Source organism: Staurois parvus, unplaced genomic scaffold, assembly GCF_062004578.1.
Source record: "Staurois parvus isolate SC_StPar_1 unplaced genomic scaffold, SC_StPar_1.0 ptg000192l, whole genome shotgun sequence".
Lineage (NCBI taxonomy): Eukaryota > Metazoa > Chordata > Amphibia > Anura > Ranidae > Staurois > Staurois parvus.
This window is the reverse complement of record NW_028317988.1, coordinates 9,167,668-9,191,829: the sequence shown is the minus strand read 5'-3', so window position 1 is coordinate 9,191,829 and position 24,162 is coordinate 9,167,668. Positions and strand designations below refer to the sequence as shown.

The following is a 24,162-nucleotide window of genomic DNA, read 5'->3' as shown; positions in this document are numbered from 1 at the left end:
TTCTGGCAATGACACATATTGATGTGCCATCCTGGAGGAGTTGGACTGCCTGTGCAACCTCTGTAGGGTTCAGGTATTGCCTCATGCTACCAATAGTGACACTGACCCTAGGCAAATGCAAAACTAGTGAAAAACAGTCAGAAAAGATGAGTAGGGAAAAACATGTCAGTGGCCTTCACCTATAAAACCATTCTTGTTTTGGGGGTCATCTCATTGTTGCCCATCTAGTGCACCTGTTGTTAATTTAATTAAAACCAAAGCAGCTGAAACTGATTAACAGCCCCCTCTGCTACTTAACTGACCAGATAAATATCCAAGGAGTTTAATTGACTATACTCTGATTAAAAAGTGTTCCTTTAATTTTGTTGAGCAGGGTATAAAGGGTCCAGTAATCTGGCTGTTAATTTTCTTTAAAAAAACATCAGCTTCCAATTTCTCTGACAGTTATTAATGATTCTACAGCTACAGGGGAGAGAGCTTGTGACCTGTAAAATAAAAAAGAGGCACCAGCAGAAAGCCCAGACTAAACTCTAACCTTTGTTAACAATCTGTTACATAAGATAAATTAAAACACATTAGACAGAAGAAAAGAGGGTTTGAAATATTTTGGCCACTATCTGTCTCTATGACCAAACAGGCAGTGAGGGAAAATCTGCCCAAAGGCTGCAGAAAAAGCAGTGAATATCTAAAAACAATTATTCCCCTACACCACTTTGTCCAAAATACAAACCAAAAAATTTCTATTTTGTTAGCTACATGAATACTGAGCCAACGAGACGGTGAATGGGACACAAAGCCTCGTGACTAGTCTACAGGTAATAATAGAGAATATAATGTATCTAACCCCAGAAACAAGAATGTAATTAATTGCAGCATACCAATCCTTAATTTTGGTGGCTGTACTAGATGTCTAAAAACACATTGCAAATAACTCTCTTCCTGTCTTACCTTCATTGTGGTTATGTCTCTGCCTCCCTCTCTTCTTGGTTATTCACAAAACAAAGTGTGTGTTTTGAATGGCCTGAAGGAGATACAACCACAGTGCTGGAGTCTATTGGGCCTACAGCCTTTATATCCAAGTGGTCTGGAAGTACATGATTTAGTGAATATAGAAGAAAGCCTGTATGACAGGAGGTGGCTTTTGAGGTGTTGAATGTGGTGGGGTTATTGTGTCCAGAGTCGGTCTTCAAGTCTACAGGACTGCAAGGTTGTCATTTTATGCCTATGACCACCTTGAAAGACTTATCTATGTTCAAAAGTAAAGGATTTCTTAGCAATTTGTCTGCTCCCTGTTGGCCTTTTAACACACATAATTATAATTAGCCTTATGACGGACCTACTTAAAGGTTTAAGGTGGTGTGATTCAATTTCCAAGCTCCATGCCCTACCCCTTTCCCTGAAACTCTTTTTCTGACCCTTTCTATTTGATTCCCTCCCTCTTTCTCTGCACCTCATTTCTTTTTGAAACTCTTTCATTCTCTTGCATAGCATTTGTTAGTGACCTCCTGAAGAGGTGTTCTTATACTTTGCCCACACAATCCCGATAAAGAACTGTGACTGTATGTTGCCATTTGCCTTGTGTAAGACTTACAAAAGGCTTTCCAGAGACACAATTAGCCAGTTACATATACCTTTTCAGTCTGCTCATTCATGGAGCATGGGAGGAGGAACTGTTGATACCATTTCATGCTTTGTCTAATTGTAGTGTCAAAAGCCTGACCTTTACTATCAAAGTAAAGACTAACCCTTACTAAGGGAGGTCAACCTTGGACTGACAATCTAGTAGTTCTGCTAAAAGATATATCCAACTGCAAGCTACCGAGTAGAAAACATTTTACTTACAACAGAATACAAGAAAACTGAGCTGAATGGATTCATGTTCAAGTGATACTTGAGTTCAGCTGTGAAATACAGCAGGGGTCATAGGTTGTTTTAGGGATCAGGGGTTTTCTTGGAGTGGTTTATAGCTTTTTAAAAACATTTACACATTTCATATAATTGAAATTAATAACGTTGGCACCATTGGATAAGCTTTTTAAAGGATTTTTTTTCTAATCAAAAGTAATAATATAGCTATAGGTGGTGCCTAGTGGACTTAGTCAACCCTGGCTTCTTATAAGCTTTGGATACTTCAACAGCCAGATTTCCCTATCATATTTAGCAGCTTTATTCCAGCCTGCCTGGGAGTTTGGGCATTCCTGCCTACATTTGTGTTCTATCTCCTCTTATTACATTATTTCATAGTATAAAATGAATAAAAAATCCAACAAGGAGGATTGCCAACTCCTTGTAATGGCCACAGTAGACAGCCATTATAGTGTTCAAAGTGAAAATTTCCCCCAAACATGGAGGGGCAGCCGCCATCTTTTTTGGACACCAAGCACAAGAAAGAGTTAGATTGGCTGTCATTGCAGCTTTAAACAGTAAGGCCACCCCTAGTCACCAAGCTGGAGGAGAGACATGTGCAGCTGGAGAAGGAAGATCTACTACAATGTGCAGCTGCCCAGGACCACATAGTTGCTCTTCATGGAGAGTTGTTGCCTGATCCAGAGGACAGAGACTTAGTAATTGTGGATTGTGAATACCTAAAACAGAGACTGAATTTTCTATCTTTGAGTACTCCACACACACTTCGCAGCACTCTCCAGGTAATGTACGGTGAACTTGGCCAGTGAGTATCAGCCAGAAAGCATCATAGGCTGTGTGTGCCTCCAGAGATCAGTTGTCCATTAGCCACAGTTCCAGAGTTACTGTCTCCAACTGCTGTACAAGAACCTGCTGTTCCAGGCTACATGGGCTGCTGTTCCAGACTCCCAGGTAGAGGTAGAGAGAGCCTGTCATTCGGGACCCCAAGATAGGAGTTGATAGCAGCAATATTTACCATCAGCTTGAGAGAGGACAGCTCAGAACAAGAGGGGTGATCCCTCGCCAGGACTTGGAGAGATGAACCAGGACTCCAGAGTGGTGAAAGACCTGTTGGCCAGCTCAGTTTGTACTTGCCCAGTTTGCTAACCATCGTATTATGCTCAGGGGAGAGAAGGTTTCCAGATGTATTACAAACCAAATCTCTCCAGTTGGAGAGAGTGAAATCCAACTTCTTAGGGCTTCAACTCTGGCAGACTCTTTAGTACCTTGCCAGTGGTACAGGGAGAGTCCTTAGAGGCTAGTTGGGCTCAGTTTAGAGATATCATGCTGAGTTTTATAGTATACTTGCAGTACTATGTATTTGTAAACTGTGTTCTTAATAGTTGCCTAGTTAAATTGGAATTCACTATCCACTGTGCCTTGCATGATGGTTATCTAATTTAGAAAGCATTACTGTTTGTCATAAATTTAATTGTCTTTTCTGTTCTTCTCGGCAATGTTTGCCCAATAAATTTGATCGTAAAGGAGTCATCCTTTTGAGAAAAGAAGAACCCAATACAACCAACGGCTCCTCCGGGGGTAGGTAGCACTACACTCTTACATGAATGAACTCTCAAAATTAGTCATAAGAGATTTATAATTTAGCAATATGGATATGTTGTTATCAAGAGTGATTGGTAGAAAGAGAAATTAGACATTTGCAATGAGATGAATATTTCTCAAACGGTTATTAAGAACATCATACAAGTGTTCAATGAGAACCTGATGATCTCTGCAATGGCTGCCGCAGATAAGTGTGTGTAATTATGTACATCTGATAATGGTCACGTTTAATAATAATAAACGTCCTGAAATCTGTTTGCATTCTCCTTGTTGGAATGCATTACGCTGGCTTAATTTGCCTGTTCTTTTCAAATCATGTATTGATTAGAGAATATATTTAGCAATTAGCAGTCTTTTCTCCTCCCTGGGGTATAACAGCGATGCTTGTATTAGTATTTCATAAGAGGAGTCAAAGACACAAGGCTGGCTCTAATTGTTTATTTATAATTCACTGAAGGACTCTGCTTTATTTCAGATACAGCTTTCAAATACTTTGCTGCACAAATAAGGCGTAAAGATGGTTTTGTTTCCTAATGAGTAGTTTGGGGATTTCAAGCAGATATTTGCTTACGAATATTTTAAGTAAATTATAAGCAGTGAGACTGCAATGTGAATTAAGAGGTATGATGTCACCTCTGGGGGAGCATTCAATGCTTCAATTACAGCCAACAAGTAAACACGGCTTTAGCTGCTAATAAATTCACCTTTTTTCCTCATTACACTGTGAATGCATTCAAAATAATCTTGGTATAACGAGCATAGGAGAAGAGTGTTCTAAATTACAGATCCTGCACGTTTTTTATTTATAACAACTGAGAATCTGTAACAATAGAAGGTGAGAAAATGCAAAGGATCTACAACTCCGTTTTGAAATTATTAGTTTTTTTGCATTGGGATTTGTTAGAAAAAGAAATAGAAAATTTTGTTCCTTGTCAGCTTGCTGTAAAAAAAAAGACAATATGAATGAAAGCAGTGGTCTCTCTGCTGATGTCCAACTCACCTCCTGTTGGAACAGACCATGTGTATAGTGCTCACCCCCGAAAGGGGCCCACTGGTTTGCCACAGGTTCCTCTGGGCACAGCAACAATCATTCTTTCTGGCTCAATGAACTGTCCAGGGGTGTCTTTTTGAGATGCATTGCTGAATAAACTTGGATGGGGTACAGGGAGCTATGGGATACTCCATTAACACTGAGCAGTAACAAGAGGACATGTCTCTTTGTCACTACTTCTTAGAATAGTCCCTCTGGTAGAAGCCAAGAGAATTGACAGCACTGAGACACCACAGTAAATGTCCCTGTCCAAGCAGGCACTGGCACTGATGCACAAGGGATAGTAGTGGCAGTCACCAGGATCCTGCACTCAGGTCTGTACTCACAATGTCCCTGGATACTTGGATGCCAGAGCTAAAGCTGTGGGGCCTGTTTTGCTGAAAATCTCTGAAACTAGAGTTCACCAGAGATTTTCAGAAAAACAGACCCCACAGCTTTAGCATAGCTAGGACCTCAGTGAGCACATTCTGAACTTCCACTGGGCTGCCTGGAAGGGCAGTAGTCCTTCAGACTGGGAGCTTCTCCTCCTGGACCAAGAACAGGGCTGACCTAGACCCCAGGCTATTTATACACTCCTCAGACACCTCCTGGGCACCCTCCCCCAGGGATTGGCAGAGGCAACATAAATATTCAGGCTTCTGATTTGCTTCTTTCCAGCCCACTACATTCTTGAATCCTCCAGAAGGCATGGGCAAGCAATCAAACTTGCAATCAGTGAAACCTAGAACAGCCCAAAACAATCACAAGCTACTCCACCGTTTATAGTAAACTAAATTCACCTAACCTTTTTGAAACCTCCCTAGGAGGGTGCTACATAAGCAAAGCTCAAGCTCCTTGTTCCTTGAATCTCTGCCGAGAGATTTCTTTTTCAGAACAGAGACCAAGGGTCCTTCTCTACAGCATGCTGGCAGGGGACAGGTTTTCCTGCCTAGGCTGTGGATGCTTTAGAAAGAAAACAAACTATAAAACTTTACCCACTTTTTGATTTGATGTACCTGGAATGCATACAGCTAATTTTAACTGATAGTTCAGTTGGGCTTTAATGCAATGGGTAACATTATTGACAGTCCTCAAAAGGTAAGTATGTGCCAAAGCAAGCTTACCCAGAAAAGTCTAGATTTGTATATAATTTCTGCTTCCTATATTCCTTGGTCTACTGATCATTTTGACATGTCACTAAAGATAACATTTGCCAATGTATTTTTGTACCCTATAATCAACTTGAATTGTCCTGATTTTTGACAGGTTTACTTTAGGCCTCCCTACCCTACCTAGTCCTTTGTACTGTTTTATTTTAGCATATCCTATTCAAGTCAACCTTTGAAATTTAAAACATGTCAACAATGCATGTTTCAAATGCATCAGCTTTCCCCTCACACTGTACTACTTTATTGTCTGGGCAATCCACTCAGCATTCCAACTCCTTTTTATTAATGGAGGACCAATTCCCGGGAGACGAGCTCTGGAGCTCAGTGATGTGTGCATGGCTTACACAGGAAAGCTTTATGGTACTGAGTCATAGCAAAACAACAATACTAAAGGATCCGCAAAGGAATTATGTGTTGACTGCTTTAAAACAAAAGAAATTATTAAACTGCGTGCATGTAAGATAAAAAAACATTTAGTCTTGAAGAACCTCTGGGAAATTATTCAATTTTGCTGCAAAAATGGGTTATGTGGCCCAAATGTCTACCATAGGTCTAAATAAAATATAAGTTTTAATGATAAATTTTCTCTAAATAGTACACTAAGTTCATAGCCTTTATACCTATTCCTAATATTTCCTTACCAATATCTTATTGTACAAAGAATGCATGAAGGACACCAGTTGACTATATGGATCATCTCTCCTCATATGCAGCACTCCAGAAGGTAGAAAAAAGGCATGTGGTGTGGGATCATGTATTTCAAAAGATGTTCTCAGTTGGGAGGGAAAGATTACCCTAAGGCAGCTCTCCCTGTAGTAGTCCCAGGTAAAGGCTAGATATGAAAGAAGGAAGACGCCAGACTGTGTGAGGTCCACATATAATTTTAAATTAAATCTTGAACCATAAAAAGACAACTTGTTTCAAAGGCTCTAAATGTCCCCCTTCATTAGGGCTAAAATGAGGAAAATGCTATCAGAGTTCAGAATTTGGTAGTATACATCTGATATTATTATTATTATTATACAGGGTTTATACAACGCTATAAGTTTGCGCAGTGCTTTAAAAATGAAGGTAGACATTACAGTTACAATACAATTTGGTACAAGAGGAAACAGAGGGCCCTGTTCATGAGAGCTTACAATCTAAGAGGAAGGGTTAAGTGATACAAAAGGTAATAGCTGTGGGGGGATGGAAACCATGGGAAGCTATCAGCTGACCCAGGGAAAAAGCGTAGATCGTGAATAACAGAGGTCCAAGGACAGAACATTGGGGGACCCTGACAGTAAGAGGAGTAGGAGAGGCGAAAGTAGAGTTGTAAGTGACACTGAAGGTGTGGTTAAGTTAATTTTCAAATCAACGGAGAGTACAGACATGGAAGCCAATTAAATAGACTTTTTGAGGATGAGGGGGTGGTCAACTGTATCAAAGGCAATGGAGAGGTCCAAGAGTAAAAGTATAGCATAGTGACCATTGGTTTTAGCTGTTAGTAAGCTGTTTGTAAGTTTTAGGAGAGCAGTTTCTGTGGAGTGTTGTGGGCGAAATCCAGACTGAAGGGGATCAAGAAGGTTATTCTCAATGAGGTGGCAGCTCAGCTGGTTGTAGACTAGACGTTCAAGGAGTTTAGAGGCAAAAGGGAGTAAAGTGATGGGTCTTAGATTGCTAAGATTGGTGGGGTCCAGTTAGGTGTTTTTAAGTATGGGGGTGACTAGTGTATGTTTTAGAGGGTTGGGGAAGATGCCAGTAGAAGGGGGGAGATTGAAGGATAGAGACAGAGGGTGACCGTAGTATTTGTGAGGGAACAGGGTCCAGGGGACAGGTGGTTAGGTGGGCTTTAGCAAAAAGTTTACCAACTTCCTCTATAGAAGCTGGGTTAAACAAGGGAAGTATTGATTGTGCAGGTGGACAAAGAGTGTAGGGTGAGGGAGATATCTCTACAGTGGAAATCTCATCACAAACTGCATCAGTATTTTTTAAGTGATTAGTGATCTCCTGGGCAGTGCGTGAGTTAGTGGGTGGAGGTAATGAAGGATGAAGTAGAGAGTTAAATGTAGAAAAGACTTGACAGGGACTGCGTGAGAGGGTGTTAATGAGAGTGATAAAATAGGTCTGTTTGGCAGTGTGGAGACAAGAATTGTATTTTAGAAGGGCAGATTTATATTGGTCAAAGTCTTGCTGGGTCTTAGTCTAATGAAATAAATGTTCAAGAGCACAGTTAACTTTTTTGAGGCCTCTAGTATTGTCTATTTTCCAGGGCTGTAGCTGTCACGGCCTAATTCTGTGTGTAGTGGGGGGGGGGGCAATTTGTCCAGGGTGGATGCCAGTGAACTGTTGTAGACAGAAGTGGCCAGGTTGTGGCAGGACAGGGCTGAGATTGTGTCATAGAGACAACCTGTTGCAGAAAAAAAAGAAGGGTTAAGATAGCAAAGGTTTCTACGGGTAACTGTTTGGTAGTTGAAAGACAAGAAAGAGTGCAGCTAATAAGGGAGTGATCAGAGAGAGGAAAAGGAAAGTTGGTGAGGTTGCAAGGAGTGCATAGGTAGGAGAATACAAGGTTGAGGCAGTTACCATTAGAACGAATGGAAGCATATGTCCATTGTTTTACGTCAAATTAAGTGGTTAGGCTCAGAAGTTTAGAGATAGCGGGATTGTTAAGATTAACAGGGATGTTGAAATCCTCGAGAATAACTGTGGGAATTTCAGAAGAGAGAAAGTAAGGTAGCCAGGCAGAGAAGTCATCAAAGAAGCTTGATACCGGTCCAGGAGGCTGATAGAGCACTGCAATTCTTAAAGAAACTGGAGAGAATAGACAAATGCAGTGAGCTTCAAATGAGGAGAGGGACAGAGAGGGAGGTGAATGAAGTACCTGAAAAGTGCTATGAGGGGATAGGAGGATTGCAACTCCACCTCCCTCATCAACTAGGCCTGGGAGAGTGAGCCCAGAGGAGTCCACCATGGGAGTGGGCAGCAGGAGAGAGAAAGTCAAATTCATGAAGCCAGGTTTCCGTAATTGCAAGTAGGTTAAAGGAGTTTGTGATAAAAAAAGGTCATGGACAGAGGTGAGTTTGTTACAGACAGAGCGGGCATTCCAAAGGGCACAGGAAAAGGGGAGGCTGGTTTTAGGAAGAAGATGAATATTAACCAGAATTGGTTACTGTTAGAGGATAGGAAAAGAAAAAGATGGCAGCCCAGGATTTGGGGAAATGTCTCCGGATGTTAGGAGAAGTAGAAGGGTGAGAGAGGTAATATGGGAGTATGACTTTCATGGAGGGACAGATCCCAGTGACCTGGAGGATTTATTAGTATGTGTACTCAGAATTAGCAGTTGATGAGTACAGCAATAAGGTGAAGACAGGAGTAAGGGGATGATATATATAAACTGTGGGGTGGAGAAGAGGGGTGAAGGAGAGAGAGTTTGAAGAGAGAGGATACAACTGTGAGAAGGAGTAGGGAGTGCATGTTACAGAGTGGTGAGATGAAGAAGCAGACTGGGTAAGAGGTGAAAAAGCTGGATGGGCATACAGGTCACCTGTAGTTTGTTTAGTATTTGGAGTTGTCTGCAGTGGCTTCTTGCTTTGTGTATTTGCTGAAGTGCAGAGCTGAAGTGCAATGCTCAATATGGGCTAAGGAAATAAAAATTGACAAATGCAAAGAAAATATAATCATTATAACATAAACATTCTACATATACAATTGTGCTCAAAAGTTTGCATCCATTTGAAGAATTGGCAATAGTATGTTTAATTTTTAAAGAAAACATGATTGAGCAGGCAAAATAAATTTATTTTATTTCTTATGCGATTCATATTTAACTGAAGGCCATAGCAGAATGGCACAATCATAAAACAAAACATGGCAATAAGTAAACACATTAAATGACCCCTGTTCAAAATTATGCATACCCTTAGTTCTTAATACTGTGTATTTCCCCCTTTTGTATTAGATTTCCCCAAATGTCTGCAGGTGGTATAGCTGCCCATTTGTCTTGGCAAAATGCATCCAGGTCATGCAAAGTCTTTGGTCGTCTTGCATGAACGGCACGTTTGAGATCTACCCAGAGTGGCTCGATGATAGGAAGGTCAGGAGACTGTGATGGCCACTCCAGAACCTTCATCTTTTTCTCCTGTAACCACTGGAGGATCAACTTGCTCTTGTGGTTAGGGTCATTGTTGTGCTGGAAAGTCCAAGAGTGTACCATGTGCAGCTTTTGTGCAAAAGAATGCAAATTGTCCGCCAATATTTTCTGATAACATGCTGCATCCATCTTGCTATCAATTTTCACAAGATTTCTGTGCCTTTAGAGCTCACACAACCCAAAATATCAGTGAGCCACCACCATGCTTCACAATGGAAATGGTATTCTTGTCGCTATAGGCCTTGTTGTCCTCTCTCCAAACATAGTGCTTATGGTTGTGACCATACATCACTATTTTGGTGCCGTCACTCCAGATTACAGTGTGCCAAGATATATGTTTATTGCTGCTCAAGGTAGAGAGACTCCCAATCTCCAAGCATAACTCTTCCTGTAGGTGCTAGCCCAGCTCGTGTGCTGCATAGATGAGAACAAAAGAAGTCCGATTGGCTCCACTTCAAACAATCCACTTTATTGAACCAAGATAAATCCAATATAGACAGTGGAAATACAGTGGGGGACTGACAGGTAAACGCGTTTCACCAGCGTAATGAATAAGTGCTGTCTTTGGCGTGAAACACGTTTACCTGTCAGTCCCCACACTGTTATCCACTGTCTGTATTGATTTTATCTTGGTTCAATAAAGTGGAATGTTTTGAGTGTTGCCAATTGGACTTCCTTTGTTCTCATATAGTGTGCCAGGAGCTGTGAGGCATTTCAAGGTGTTGTCGGGCATATTGTAACTATGCTTTTTTGTGGCATTGGTGCAATAAAGGCTTCTTTCTGGCAACTCCACCATACAGTTCATTTTTGTTAAAGTATTGTCGTATTGTGCTCCTAGAAACTACCACACCGTCTTTTTTCCAGAGCAGCCTATATTTATCCTGAGTTTACCTGTGGGTTTTTCTTTGTATCCAAAACAATTCTTCTGGCAGTTGTGGCTACAATCTTTCTTAGTCTATATGACCTTGGCTTGGTATCAAAAGATCCCCAAACTTTCCACTTCTCAATAAGCGATTGAACAGAACTGACTGGCGTATTCAAGGCTTGGATATCTTTTTATATCCTTTTCCATTATTATAAAGTTCCATTACCTTGTTACGCAGGTCTTTTGACAGTTCTTTTCTGCTCCCCATGGCTTAGCATCTAGCCTTCTCAGTGAATTCAAGTGAGAGCTAACAAAATTAAATCTTTATATAAAGACAATTATTGTAATTTTAAAAGCCACAGATGTGAGAAATTAACCTTTAATTGCCATTTTAATCTGTGTGTCACCTTGAGTGTCTGTACCAAGGCCAAACATTCCAGAGGATGTAAACATTTGATCAGGGCCATTGGAGTGATTTCTGTTATCATCATTATTATTATACAGGATTTATATATATATTTATATACAGCGCTTTACAAAATGAAGGTAGACATTACAGTTACAATACAATTTGGTACAAGAGGAAACAGAGGGCCCTGGACGTTAGAGCTTACAATCTAGGTTATTATGATTTAAAAAGGAGCCAAACAACTATGTGACAATAAATGACTTCATATGACCATTATCCTGAAATAAAAGACAGTTTTTTTGGCATGATCAGTCATATTTTCATTAACAATATCAAAATTTCACAATTTCTGCCAGGGTATGCAAACATTTGAGCACAACTGTATTCTTGCAAATAGAAAGTGCAATGGCATGGCTTAAATAGGAAGTTCATGGAAGGAGCAAAGGGTTCAATGTTCACAAGAAACAAGGTACAGGGCATGCAAACTTTGAGTACAACTGTAGATACATATACATACGTATAGATATATAGATACTGTATATACCATACAATGAAAAGTGAACAGAGAATGTACTGGCATAATGTAAAATCATCAATACATTTAATTCAAATAAATGTCTTGTATTTGGGGAAAAAGCAGATCTCATAAAATCAGAATGCTGATGAAGAGGGCACGCCATTGAAACGTATAAACCATTGAGGCAGCACCTATGTTGGTTGTAAGAGTTTGACAGATATTTTTTCACATCCTCTGTAGGATCATTAGTAGTGTAGAAATGCCCCCTTGTATTAGTGGCTAGTGTAGGTTGGAGATAAAATCCTCATTGACTACTGCTCAAGGAATACCTAGTAACCTCAGAATAACCTCAGAAGCACCTTGATTGAGAAAGTTGCAATGCAATGCAGAATTTATACAGCATTTCTCAGCTTCAAAAGTCAGGGGCTGGGGAACTGATGTCACCCACTGCACAGCATAGGACAAAGTGCTGAGTGTATTCTGAGATCTAAGTGGAGGGAATATTTATTTATTTATTATAGGTACTTGTATAGTGCAGTCAATTTAGGCAGCGCTTTGCATATATATATATTACATTCACATCAGTCCCTAACCCTCAAGGGGCGTACAATCTAAGGTCCCTAACTCACATTCATACATACACATACTACCACACCCCCCCTCTATACAGTCTCTTAGGGATACATTATTATTATTAATATTATACAGGATTTATATATCACCCTGGTCGTTAGAAAATGACAATCTAGGAGACATGGGCAGCTCAGGCTTTCAAGCACCTGCCGTGTGCTGGAGGCGGGGGGGGGGGGGGGCAGGGTTGTCTCCCAGGATTGCTTGTTGTCAACATAGACTGTTAGAAGCGACTCATGCAGAAGCAGAGGAATGAGAGAGGAGACAGAAATCACAATAAATGCTTTGGATAGAAGCAAGTACACACTATAGAAGGATATGCTTTGTTCATTTTTCAATTCCAAGGTTTAAAACCACTTTTTTTTTTTAAATCATCAATAAAGTGTTCCTGCTGGAGTTGGGCTTTAAGACCATATAGTGTTCTTTGCTTTACTGAAAAGTTTGGGCAATCTTTACAAAATAACTAGTAGCTATTGTATTTGGAAACCCCCTTCCTAAACTCCGAATGAAGTCATGTTATTTTATTCCTTGTAACAATGAGTACCACTTAGCCTAAAGCAACAATATACAAGATGGAATGACTTTGTAAATGTAGGCTATATGGGTGGTATACACCAATTGTTTTAGATCCCTGATGGGTATCAACTCTCAGTCCTAAAATGAGGAATGTATGTTTTTTTGTATTTGAGTTGGAAGTGGTGACATGTAAATGCTTTCTGTTTTAGGAAGGCATATCGTCATTTGTATAAATATATGAAATAAATACATTTGATGACCAATGGAGCTATAGTAAACTTCCCAAGGTCATAAGGAGCTGAATGCAGCATTTAAAACCAGCCAGCTGGGATAGATTGTTTTATTCATTCAGAGCATTCAACCTGCAAGCCAGCAAATTCTCATGACAAACTCCATTTAAACTTGACTTTGTTAACCAAACATTTCATTGAATCTATTGACATTCTTCAGTAAACACGTTACCTAATATATGATGTGCTTATGATAGGCAACAGAGACCTAGGAACGTATTTCATCATCAAAAGTCAGTGCATGCAGAGCCTCAGCAGAATATTCCAAAGGTGCCAAATTGCAAAAGTACCGTTCACTCTTGGCTGACTCTTGCTAGCTTTGGGCAGGATTTTCTTTGTAGACAATGACTCCAATGTTATTGTGGATGTGAATCTGATCAGTGTGACCTTTTCTTGGTTTACAGGCCTTTTAATTCCCTTTCCTGGACGGCACTGTCGAAGCAAAGCCACATTGGTCTATATCAGAAGTAGGTTGACTGTCAATGCTGTTAATTTCAAGTACCATAATACTTTTGCTTAGTCTTTGTGTTGAGTACTAAACCTCAAGGATGAACTTTTCACATAAGAGACAGAGTTGATGTAGTGATGCCTGAGAGGTAAATCCTTATTTAAATGTAATTTATTATTTCTATGTACATATTAGAGGCAGTTATAGACTGTCATAGACTATTGGAGCCTTGCCTATGAATGTGTTTTTTACTAAATAATGAAGTAACAGTTACCAATCAGGTTCTTGTTTAGGATGTTTGATTCTCATTTGTGGCTGAGGAGTAGCAACAAATATCATGTAAATATATAAGGCCTTTGAAGTGAATCTGGCCAGGCTGTGGACATTTAAGTAAGTGTTTCTCAACCTTTTTTCAGTCAAGGCACCCTATAAAATTATGGACAATCTCAAGGCACCTCATTCAATATGTAAAAAACTATTCTAATAGTTTTACGTAACACAGCAATATTCACACTCGTAGTACACCCAATGTTAAAAGTGATTTATTCTTCCAAAGCAATAGTTTGCACACTGGTACTGACTAGTATTTCAGTCTTTCTCCCTTAGTTTCTCTCCCTCCCTCAGCTAATGTGACCCCACTGCTAAGAGAAAGGGCAGGGGGGGGGGGCAAACAAGGATGCTGTGCACTCAACATCCTCCTTATCAACTGATGATGTCATTGGTTGTTAGGATATCAGCAGCTAGAAGGTCGTAAAAGTGCACAATGAAAACCTCTGGCTTTGTGTACTAAAAGGATTCACCTGCTGTCTGGCATTTTGGGCAATGTGTAGGCATTGTGCCAAGGCACCCCTGAAGATGCTTGAAGCCACCCCAGGGTGCCTGGGCACCCTGGTTGAAAAAGGCTGTTTTATGTATTTACATATTCTTAACAAGCAGTAAATGAGCTTTGAAACAAGCCCTCACTGGTCTCTGTAACTGTAGGCACTGAGGAGAAGTTCACCCTTTCAGTTCTAAGGAGAAGCATTAAAATGTATGTATAGCAGCTCAACTGTCCCATCCCCCATTCCTGGCAGTGACTCAGCAGCCTTGGTCACCCTACTCCCATTCCCAGCAGTGACTCAGTAGGCTTGGTCACCCTACTCCCATTCCCAGCAGTGGCTCAGCAGCTCAGCTCACCTTGCTCTCACTCCCAGCGGTGACCCAGCAGCTCAGCTCGCCCTGCTCTCAATCCCAGCGGTGACCAAGCAGCTCAGCTTACCCTGCTCTCACTCTCAGAGATGACCCAGCAGCTCAGCTCACCCTGCTCTCACTCCCAGTGGTGACCCAGCAGCTTAGCTCACCCTGCTCTCACTCCCAGCGGTGACCCAGCAGCTCAGCTCACCCTGCTCTCACTCTCAGAGATGACTCAGCAGCCTTGGTCACCCTACTCTCATTCCCAGCAGTGACTCAGCAGCTCAGTTCACCCTGCTCTCTCAGAGATGACCCAGCAGCACAGCTCACTCTGCTCTCACTCCCAGCGGTGACACAGCAACTCATCTCACCCTGCTCTCACTCCCAGCAATGACCCAGCAGCTCAGCTCACCCTGCTCTCACTCTAAGAGGTGACCCAGCAGCTCAGCTCACCCTGCACTCACTCTCAGAGGTAAGCCAGCAGATCAGCTCACCCTGCTCTCACTCCTAGCAGTGACTCAGCAGCACAGCTCACCCTGCTCTCACTCCCAGCAGTGACACAGAAGCTCAGCTCAGCCTGCTCCTATTCCCAATGATGACACAGCAGCTCAGCTCACCCTGCTCCTATTCCCAGCGGTGACACAGCAGCTCAGCTCACCCTGCTCCTATTCCCAGCGGTGACAAAGCAGCTCAGCTCACCCTGCTCCTATTCCAAGTGGTGACACAGAAGCTCAGCTCACCCTTCTCTCCCTCCCAGCAGTGGCTTGGCATCCTTCCAGCCTTATACCCCTTATTGTGAACACCGAGCAAGAACTGTGGGAGGAGGGAGCAGGGGACTTGAGCTGCTGATTACTGCTGGGAAAGAGAACAGGATGAGCTGAGTTGTTGAGTGAGCAACTTTCCCAGCTTCAGTCAAGCTGAAGGGGCTTGGAGCAGTGAAGTTCAGGTGGAGCCATCCATTCAGCGGGGATCACAAGTCCAATGCTTTGGCATTTAATCACATGACTGGCACAGAGAAGTACTTCTGGTCCTGGTTTGTTTTCTAAGGACAACTTACATTTGCAGTATACTGTATATCCACTTAAGGACCAGGCCTTTTCTGTCACTTTTTGTTCACAGGAAACAATCATTTTTTCTGCTAGAAAACTATCTAGAAAACCCAAGCATTATATATATTTTTTAAAGCAGAGGTCCTAGAGCATAAAGTTTTTCAGTTTTTTATATGTCACACAGTATTTGTGCAACGTTTTTTCAAATGCAATTGTTTTGGGAAAAAATACAGTTTTTTGAAATTTAATGCAAAACAATAACACATAACCCAATTTTTTTGTAAAATATAAAAAATGATGTTACACAGAGTAAATAGATACCAAACATGTCAGGCTTTAAAACTGAGCATGCCCGTGCAACGGCGACAAATGATGTAAATTTTACTATGCATAGGTGATGCTTTAAAAGCCTTTCCAGGTTATCACTTTAGATTTACAGAAGAGGTCTGTCCATGATTTGCGGTGATACCCCACATGTGTGGGATCAAAGCATGACCGAACATGTTTGTGTACGTGTGGGACCGAAGCGTGAGTTCGCATTTGCACACAAGCACAGGGGGGAGGGGGGGGCACTTTATTTATTTACTCTACACTTTAAATTTTTTTTTATCACTTTTATTGCTGTACAAAAGAATGTAAACATCTCTTGTGACAGCAATAAGCATGTGACAGGTACTCTTTATGGAGGGATCTGGGGTCTATAAGACCCCAAATCTCTCCTCTGCAAATTAAAGCATTCATGGAGCTGGTGTTTGATCGCCTCTGTGACCAACAGGTGGCAGTGCCGACTGGTTAATCGGGACTCCCGGTAGGATGGATGATCCCGTGAAAGCATCAGAAGGATGTCCCCTCCCGCTGCTTGTAATAGCCGTCAACTGCAAAAAAAACGGGACCAGGGTGATGCCTGCAGCTACAGGAATCATCCCGATACAATCACTTGAAGACCAGTGATGTACCAGGTATGTGATTGGTCAACAAGAGGATATTCACATTTATTTTTTTTTATTTACAGAGAGTGAGGCTGCACATTATAGTAAAAGCATCACTCAATTCATGAATGTACAGAACAGCATCTTTAATGCGTCCTTGTTTGAAACCCGCCATGCTGACATGCACTGGTTGATTATGGGGATAATGCTATAAGTACTCCTGAGAGTAGAAAAAGTATCCCTTAAAGCATTTGATCAACACTCATTGCAACATGCCTTTAGAAAGGTTACTTCCTTGCTAAATTGTCTAACTGGCTGATCATAGAATCTTAGATAAGACTTTAAACAGTTAGGGGTCTATTTATAAAAAAAAGTCTTGGCATTCGCACAACCAGGAATAATCCCTGTAATGTATCTAAAATGTTTATTTCCTTTTAGCGTCAGCTTCATCTACTGGCCATAAAGCAGTATTTTCCTGAAATACCTCAATCAGGAAAATACAGCATTATGACCACTAGATGGAGGTGACAAGTGACAGGAATTAAACATATTTGACACATTAATGGAATTATTTGCGATAGCTTTGCAAATGACAAGACACTCGCACTGTGAATTTTTTTTTGTAAAAATACCCTATGGGGGTTATTTACTAAAGTTGGAGAGTACAAAATCAGGTGCAGCAATGCACAGAATCCAATTTGCTTCCAGGTTTTATTGCCAAAGTTTAACTGAACAAGCTGAAGTTTGAAGCTGATTGGATACCATGCCTTCTGCACCTGATTCTGAGTGCATCAGTTTTAGTAATTTTCCCCCACGTCTCTTTCTGCTATAAAAGTGAATGATCCAAAAGACTGTAATGACTGTTCAGCAACCCCCTCACCCCCGCCATATCCACAATGAGTAAAAAATATATTGTAATATAAAAGGCCAGTTTCTATTGCACTTGGAAAATGTGAGTTTCTCTGTAAACAGGTAGATTTTTATTTTTGTGAGCTTAATCCCCATTTAATACATAATTGTACAATTATTACATCTGATTACATTTAAGAAACTAGGTCATTATCAGCATGTCATGTGTTGCACGTAGCATTTGTGTAGAGCCAACTTCAGCACATTTCAGCGGGTCGAGTGTGAAGGAAGTTGAGCAACACAACAAATGCCATCTGAAAAGTACCTCTCATAATGAGACTTCATTAACCAGATGCTATAATAAGAAGCTCAACATATGCTGGCCACTAATGCAAGTTACCATGGAATTCCCCTTCATCACTTTCCTGCTACTCACACAACTATATGTGCAATAACCACAATGTATTTCAGTTGAAGTTTGTCTGCACAATGGACAGACATAAGAGCATGGTTAGCTGAGCTGGCAATCCCCAAATATAATTTTTCAAGGCATGTTTTGTATAGAAGTAACAGGTTTAAAGTGAATCTGAAGTATACAATTACCTGCTGTACTTGTTCACTTTTTATTTCACTGTGTAATACTATCCCTCCTCTTCTTTATACATTTGTAGAAAGGGGTTATGTGGCTCCTTATGTAATTCTCTGTGTGGCCACTAGAGGACCCCCTTTTTCCCTAAAAAGGGAGGGTATATTTAGGTCTGTGTAGTAAGCATGAGGTGGTAGTAGTGTAATAGTCGGCAGAGAAGAGATGGCCCTTGTGGGAAACCTGGTTGCGGAAATCTGCAGCAGGAATGGCCAGATCCGCATGGCTACACTGAGGAAACTGGGACCATACTGTGTATGCTTTAAGTGAGATTTATTTACAGTGAAATAAAATCCATCCAAACACCAGCACACAGCAAACATAAAATTATAAGGGGAGGGGGGAACCAAAACCAGGAAGGCAGCAGGATACAGGGTACAGCACACAGGGCAGAAGCAGGCACATGGTAATGGCTAGCAGTACCTGGCAGCAAGCAAAACACTGGAGCAGGAGGTACTAATAGGGGAGGACCTAAATACCTTCCCAGCAGCCAGCATCAGGTGAAAACTGATTACTGGGATCTGCTGGCTGCTGGGAGACACGTGCTGGTGGACAGTGGAATTACAACCCTCCACCCAGGGAACCACAGTGACACCAGCAGGTGATCCAAGTACTGACACTTGGGGCACTCCTCAGTACAATGTAGACTTTTACAGATAGTGCTTTCCCATGCTGGGGATCATTCAGAACACCCACCTTCCCTTTGGGCTCAGCCTGGAAGACAGCAGAGGAAATGCACCTCTACAACAGGGCAAGAGGAAACATCACCTGAAATATGAGTGGCAATGTGATGACTGACAGTGATCTGTGTTAAAGAAATGCTTGGCACTGAAGATGTTTGAATTTTCCTCAGTACTTATTAAAGAAATAAGAAAACCAGCAGACTGGACTGGCTTTATTTTGTACTGGTGACCTGGTATATACCTGGGGAACTGTAAGTAAAGTATGTCTCTGGATCTTCCAGAAGAGAAGATGTTGGAAGATGTTGGTGCTTTTGCCATGTGTTATAAGGACATGAGGTACATTGACTCTTTTCGGAAGTGGGAGTTTACATTGGCGAAGTTGGGCTTGTACTGACTAAAGGGGATCAGAATCTAACTGTAGCGCATATGATAATCTGCCCCTGCCCACACATTTGCTGAGAATTTTCATGTTTTGTAATCTGTAAAAAGATTAGGTTTGCTTCTCATCCTGCTTCAGCCACCATTGGCCACCTAGGACATTCACTGCTGCTACCAAACCAGCTGCTGTGCTTGTATTCACAATGGAAGAAATGCCATTAAAGGTCCAGTTCACTTCTAGTCCTTTCACATTGTTTCCAATCAAGCCCTGATGAAGTGGGCATTTTTGGACCCTCAAATTGCTTTGGATACTTGTTGGCTTGTTCCTCTGGCTTTTACTGGAATAAAGTTATATCTGGACTTCTTAGCAGGGCTGTCCTAATGCATGGGCACCCCTGGCACTTCCCAGAGGCCCCAGGTGCATAGGGGCCCCATGATAATCTTGCATTAGATCATGCTTGCCAACTGTCCCAGATTTGCAGGGACAGTCACGCTTTTTACTAAGGATGGCCCGGGCAGCGTCCCCAAACCTGTACTGTGCCCTCTTGATCCCAGTAATGTGCCCTCCTGACTTCCTCTGTATTGTGCCCTTTGGCTTTCCTTCCCCCATACTGCGCCCTTGTGTTGATTAGTCTTTGATTTATTGCATGTTTTCTTATCGTTTAAAACCAATTTTACTGAAACCTCTAATAAATATATGTTTAATTCTATTAACTATTGATACTTTAATTCTTCAGAGTAGATGTGTAAATTGGGGCATGTTGGTAGGAGCCCCAGTGTATTACTTTGCACTTTGTACTTAGCAGTGGTGTGGCACTTCAGTTTGCAATTTTGTTACATTACATTACCAGTCAAGAAGACCGTGGAGATCCTTTGGGGTGTAGAAACCACCTGCCTAGGAACCAGATTACTGACATCAACACAGTAAGATAACAATCTTATGGGTCCAGCACTAATCTTCCACTTTCCTCAACTATTCTTGGACATTCACAGCACAAGACTGCAGAGTGGTAAAGCTGGTTATACATGGCTCAAATCTTGTCCAATTCCTCTAAATCAAAATTCAAGCCATGGATGGCCTTGCTGACACCACCTGGCTCAAGAAACTTTGATTGGGAAATTGAAGGAGCTGAGCTGAAACAGTGATAGAAGCCAATAAGCTGTGATCACAGTTAGGGTACTCTGGCAGCCATGGGTGTCAAAAGTCAGAACACAAAAGCTGGCAGTGGGAGATTGGTCTACCCTTGCTTTTGGGATATTTGAGTGCACTGGAAGCCCATTGATTTCAATTTGTTGTTTTAGTACAATGCACGTTGACATACTGTACATTAACGTACGTGCATTACCACACTATAAAAAAATAAGCAGACCCTAAATGTGGTCATTTTAACAAATATTCCATGTGTATGGTTCTCTGTTGTCCAGAAACCCACCCCAAGAAATGCCATGTAGTCATTCCTGGAGTGCAAATAGACAGGAAGTGAATGCAAACAGGCTGCAGGAGATCAACTTTTATTGACTGCACTGGAATGCAGTGGTGTGTTTAGTTCTTGTGCTTCCCTAGGCAACACAGTACCACTGAACACCTCCCTTCCTCTGGTGCCACCCCCCCTTTGCCGCTACCCCTAGGCAACACAGCAACAACTCCCCCACCCTTCACTCTGCAACCACCATTGTCTGCCACCACCGACCATCGCAACCTTACCCACCTCCCCCTCCCAATTCACTAACCTTATCTCTCTGGAATTACAGAAGAGCAGCTGGCCATCCTCGCACCCTCCAGCAGCGTGCACCCTCCTTGGATCCTCCGCAGTGCCTCACTAGGTCCCTTCTTCTGCCCACCTTAAAATTGCACCTTGTTTGCCTCGCGATAAATACGCTGCTGCTGGAACGCACTGCAAGGCACTGCTGTGAAATAGGGCCATTGGAATCCAGGTTAAACACTGTCCATGCATTTTTGATGCAGAATAAAAATTCACTGGACTGCATCTGATGAGAACCAACCATGAGAACTGAGTAATCAGCGGTCATGTGATTTCTCAGTTCTTGGGCGTAGAGTCGGTGGGGGACAACTGCAGCATCACATCTATAATGCAGCATGGAGGTATGTGTGTTTGTTTTTATAACCTCAAACTTCTTTAGGCTCCATACACACTGGGTATTTTAATAACGCTGGTAGCGTTAGCTATGTAAAGTCACGTCAAAAATGCAAGTTTTTCAGCATTTTTTAGCATTTTTAGGTTTAGCCGCATTTTGCTGCGTTTTTCTGCACTTGCAGTTTTAGTGATTTTTTGCCCCTAAAAAATTTTGCTTTTTGCAGCGGTTTGCCACGTTTTCAACATTAGAGCATTTTTACAGCTAAAAAACTTCTCTAGAAACCCACTAGTTCTGTTTTTTTTCCAGCCAAAAAATCGCTACTGCCAAAAAATGCTGATTACAGCCTATGTGTGCATGGACACATAGGATAACATGCTGGGGACTTTACTGGCTGTAGAAAAAAATGCCAAAAGCTAAAAACAACCGCTGTAAAAACGTCCAGTGTGCATGAAAAACTTTTGTCCTGCTCAGAAAATAGCCTAATACCATTTTTTTCCCCCCTATTCATACAGAACAAATGTATTGTATTCATTTTACTGGTTGAATGGCTATTCGAAGATTTTACAAATACACCCCTTTATGTCATCTACTTTAAAGCCTAAATGAATGCAAGCATTAGTTTTATCTTTAGATGAAGCATACACAAGCTCTTGTGAAACATCTACTGTATAACCTTTCCCATTTGACTGGATGGTGAATATATTGAATTTCGGATGATCTTGCTTTTAGAATAGGCCACACGCTATTTTTGTTACTCTAGGAAGTCCGAAAGAAGATGGAAACTGGATATTGTGTCGGTCACACAAGAAACGATAATGAGCAGTGATGTCATATACATTGGGGAGATAAGCCAGATGTGAGATGAAATGTCCCTGTGATAGCGGCCAGGAATGGTAACGTCATTGATTGCTACTAGGGACTCTGCTCAGACGATCAGAAAAGAAGCCAAAAGCCAAGTCAATAATATGACATGAAACACTAAAGGAAACAATGTATCACAATTATGTGAAAGTAACTGTGATTAGAGATGAGTGAGCCAAATGGAATGTGGGGTATTTTTTTTTTAGTGCTGAACTTGAACTCCAGGCAAACAGCTAGGCACACAGATGAAATAAATATATAGTTTCCTGTGAAATATTAGCCTTTCTCAACCAAGGTTCCTCCAAAGGTTGCTAAGGAGTTCTATGAGCAATGAGCTAATTCTTCTTCTTAGATGAGAAACCACTGACACCATTGATCTTTTTAACTATCTGTAAGGGGGGAATTCTTCCCATTGACCAAATATGTAAGGAACATTCTTCCCAGGAACCTTCACACTAATGTACTCTGAGCTGTAGATCTAGAATTATTAGCAGGGGTTCCCTGAGACCAGAAAATTATTTCAAGGCTTCCTCTATGTTAAAGTAATTCTAAAGGCTCAAGGATTTTTACCTTCATGCATTCTATGCATATCCGGTATGTACCGGTACATTGAAAGGTTGAAGCGGTTATACCGAGACAATGCCTGAAGCTACATCCTGGTATCTTTGTTTAGAACTGTCAATGGGCTTTTTTTTGTAAAAGGAATCCTAGTGACTAATTAGCAACTGGATCGCTTTTACAGGCAGTGGATGGGGGTCTGGGGCAGCCTTCCCGAGCTTCCCTGTCTCTCCGGGGCTGGCCGTTCCACCGGCTGACAATAGAGATGATTGAGGACCTTAAAATTCCTGATCATCTGCATCAGGGGTGTCAAACTGGCGGCCCACCAGCTGTTGTGAAACTACAAGTCCCATCATTCCTTTGGGAGTCATGCTTGTAACTGTCAATCTTGCAATGCCCCATAGGACTTGTAATTTGGCAACAGCTGGAGGGCCGCGAGTTTGACACCTGTGATCTACATGGTCTAAGAAACCAGAAGCAACAAGTATTTCATTGCTTCCAGTTTTGCCAGAGTGTAAACAAGCTATTCCTGGCTTGTAAAGGCATTAGATGGAACCGATCTGATTTTGATTTGATGCTTTGAAGGCCAGAGGAGAGATATGGGGTTGTATTGTTACTGTTTAATTGTTACTACTGTACAAATTGACCATCTGATTTGCCCACTTTAATCACTTCAATGCTGTTACCATGCTATTACTCTGACTGGATACTTAATAAAACTTTTGCAAAAGAAATACATATACAGTATGAGAGTTGTTTACCTGCAGCAGGATTTGTATATCCAGCCCAGTGATTTTTTTTATGCGGTTAAGTAGCACATACTGTATAGATCTTGGCCCTGCCCCAGCCTGTGATTGGTCAGTGAAGGAGAAGCAACAGACTTATAAATATATCTTTCTTCCACTCTTCTCTTTCTTCCTATCCTATCTGCATGTTTCTTTTTAGCACATGAGCAAAGCAGGACAAGCAGTTGGTTGCTTATAGTGCTTCTTCTTCTCCAAATCTGATCTTGGCTGTACAGGGATTGCAAGAGAATGAAAATGTGTTTCAGGTACTTACACTAGTTGTTTTCAAAATTACATGCTTTTGCATACACATTATTTTTTATGGTCGGGGTTAAAACTGCAGTTTTTAACTGAATATAAAATTTTGTATTTTTATTTTCAGCCAATAGGTGGAGCTGTTTTAACAGATATACCAAACCACAGTAGTCTTACTTACTTTGATGAAAAAGTGTGCTCCCTACAGAGCTCATGAGATCAAACCACAGCTTAAGAGAGATCAGAGTTGCCACTTTTCCTCTTTTTTTCCTCTAGGTCTGTTGTACTTTCTACAATATTTAAGTCAGACAGAGAGCCTGAAGGTAAACAGTATCTGCTCTGCCCTGTCTTTAGAATCCCATAATGTACTGTGAATCTCATATCACAATTGTGCCCTGTATTAAAGTGTAACCAAACCTAAAAATAAAAAA

General features: G+C 41.4%; 1 long non-coding RNA gene across 2 annotated transcripts in view; it reads left to right on the top strand.

Annotated features, from left to right (window-relative positions):
* Window positions 1-13,252: 13,252 nt before the first annotated feature.
* Window positions 13,253-24,162, top strand: part of LOC149461801 (uncharacterized) — a 56,918-nt gene continuing 46,008 nt past the window's right edge. The window contains exons 1-3 of one of the 2 annotated variants that reach the window (XR_016312779.1): window positions 13,253-13,296; window positions 13,431-13,493; window positions 16,469-16,652. This is a non-coding gene — a long non-coding RNA (uncharacterized LOC149461801). Of the gene's footprint in view, window positions 13,297-13,363; window positions 13,494-16,468; window positions 16,653-24,162 lie in introns of those variants that run through there. The other variant, XR_016312778.1, reaches the window with a different exon arrangement.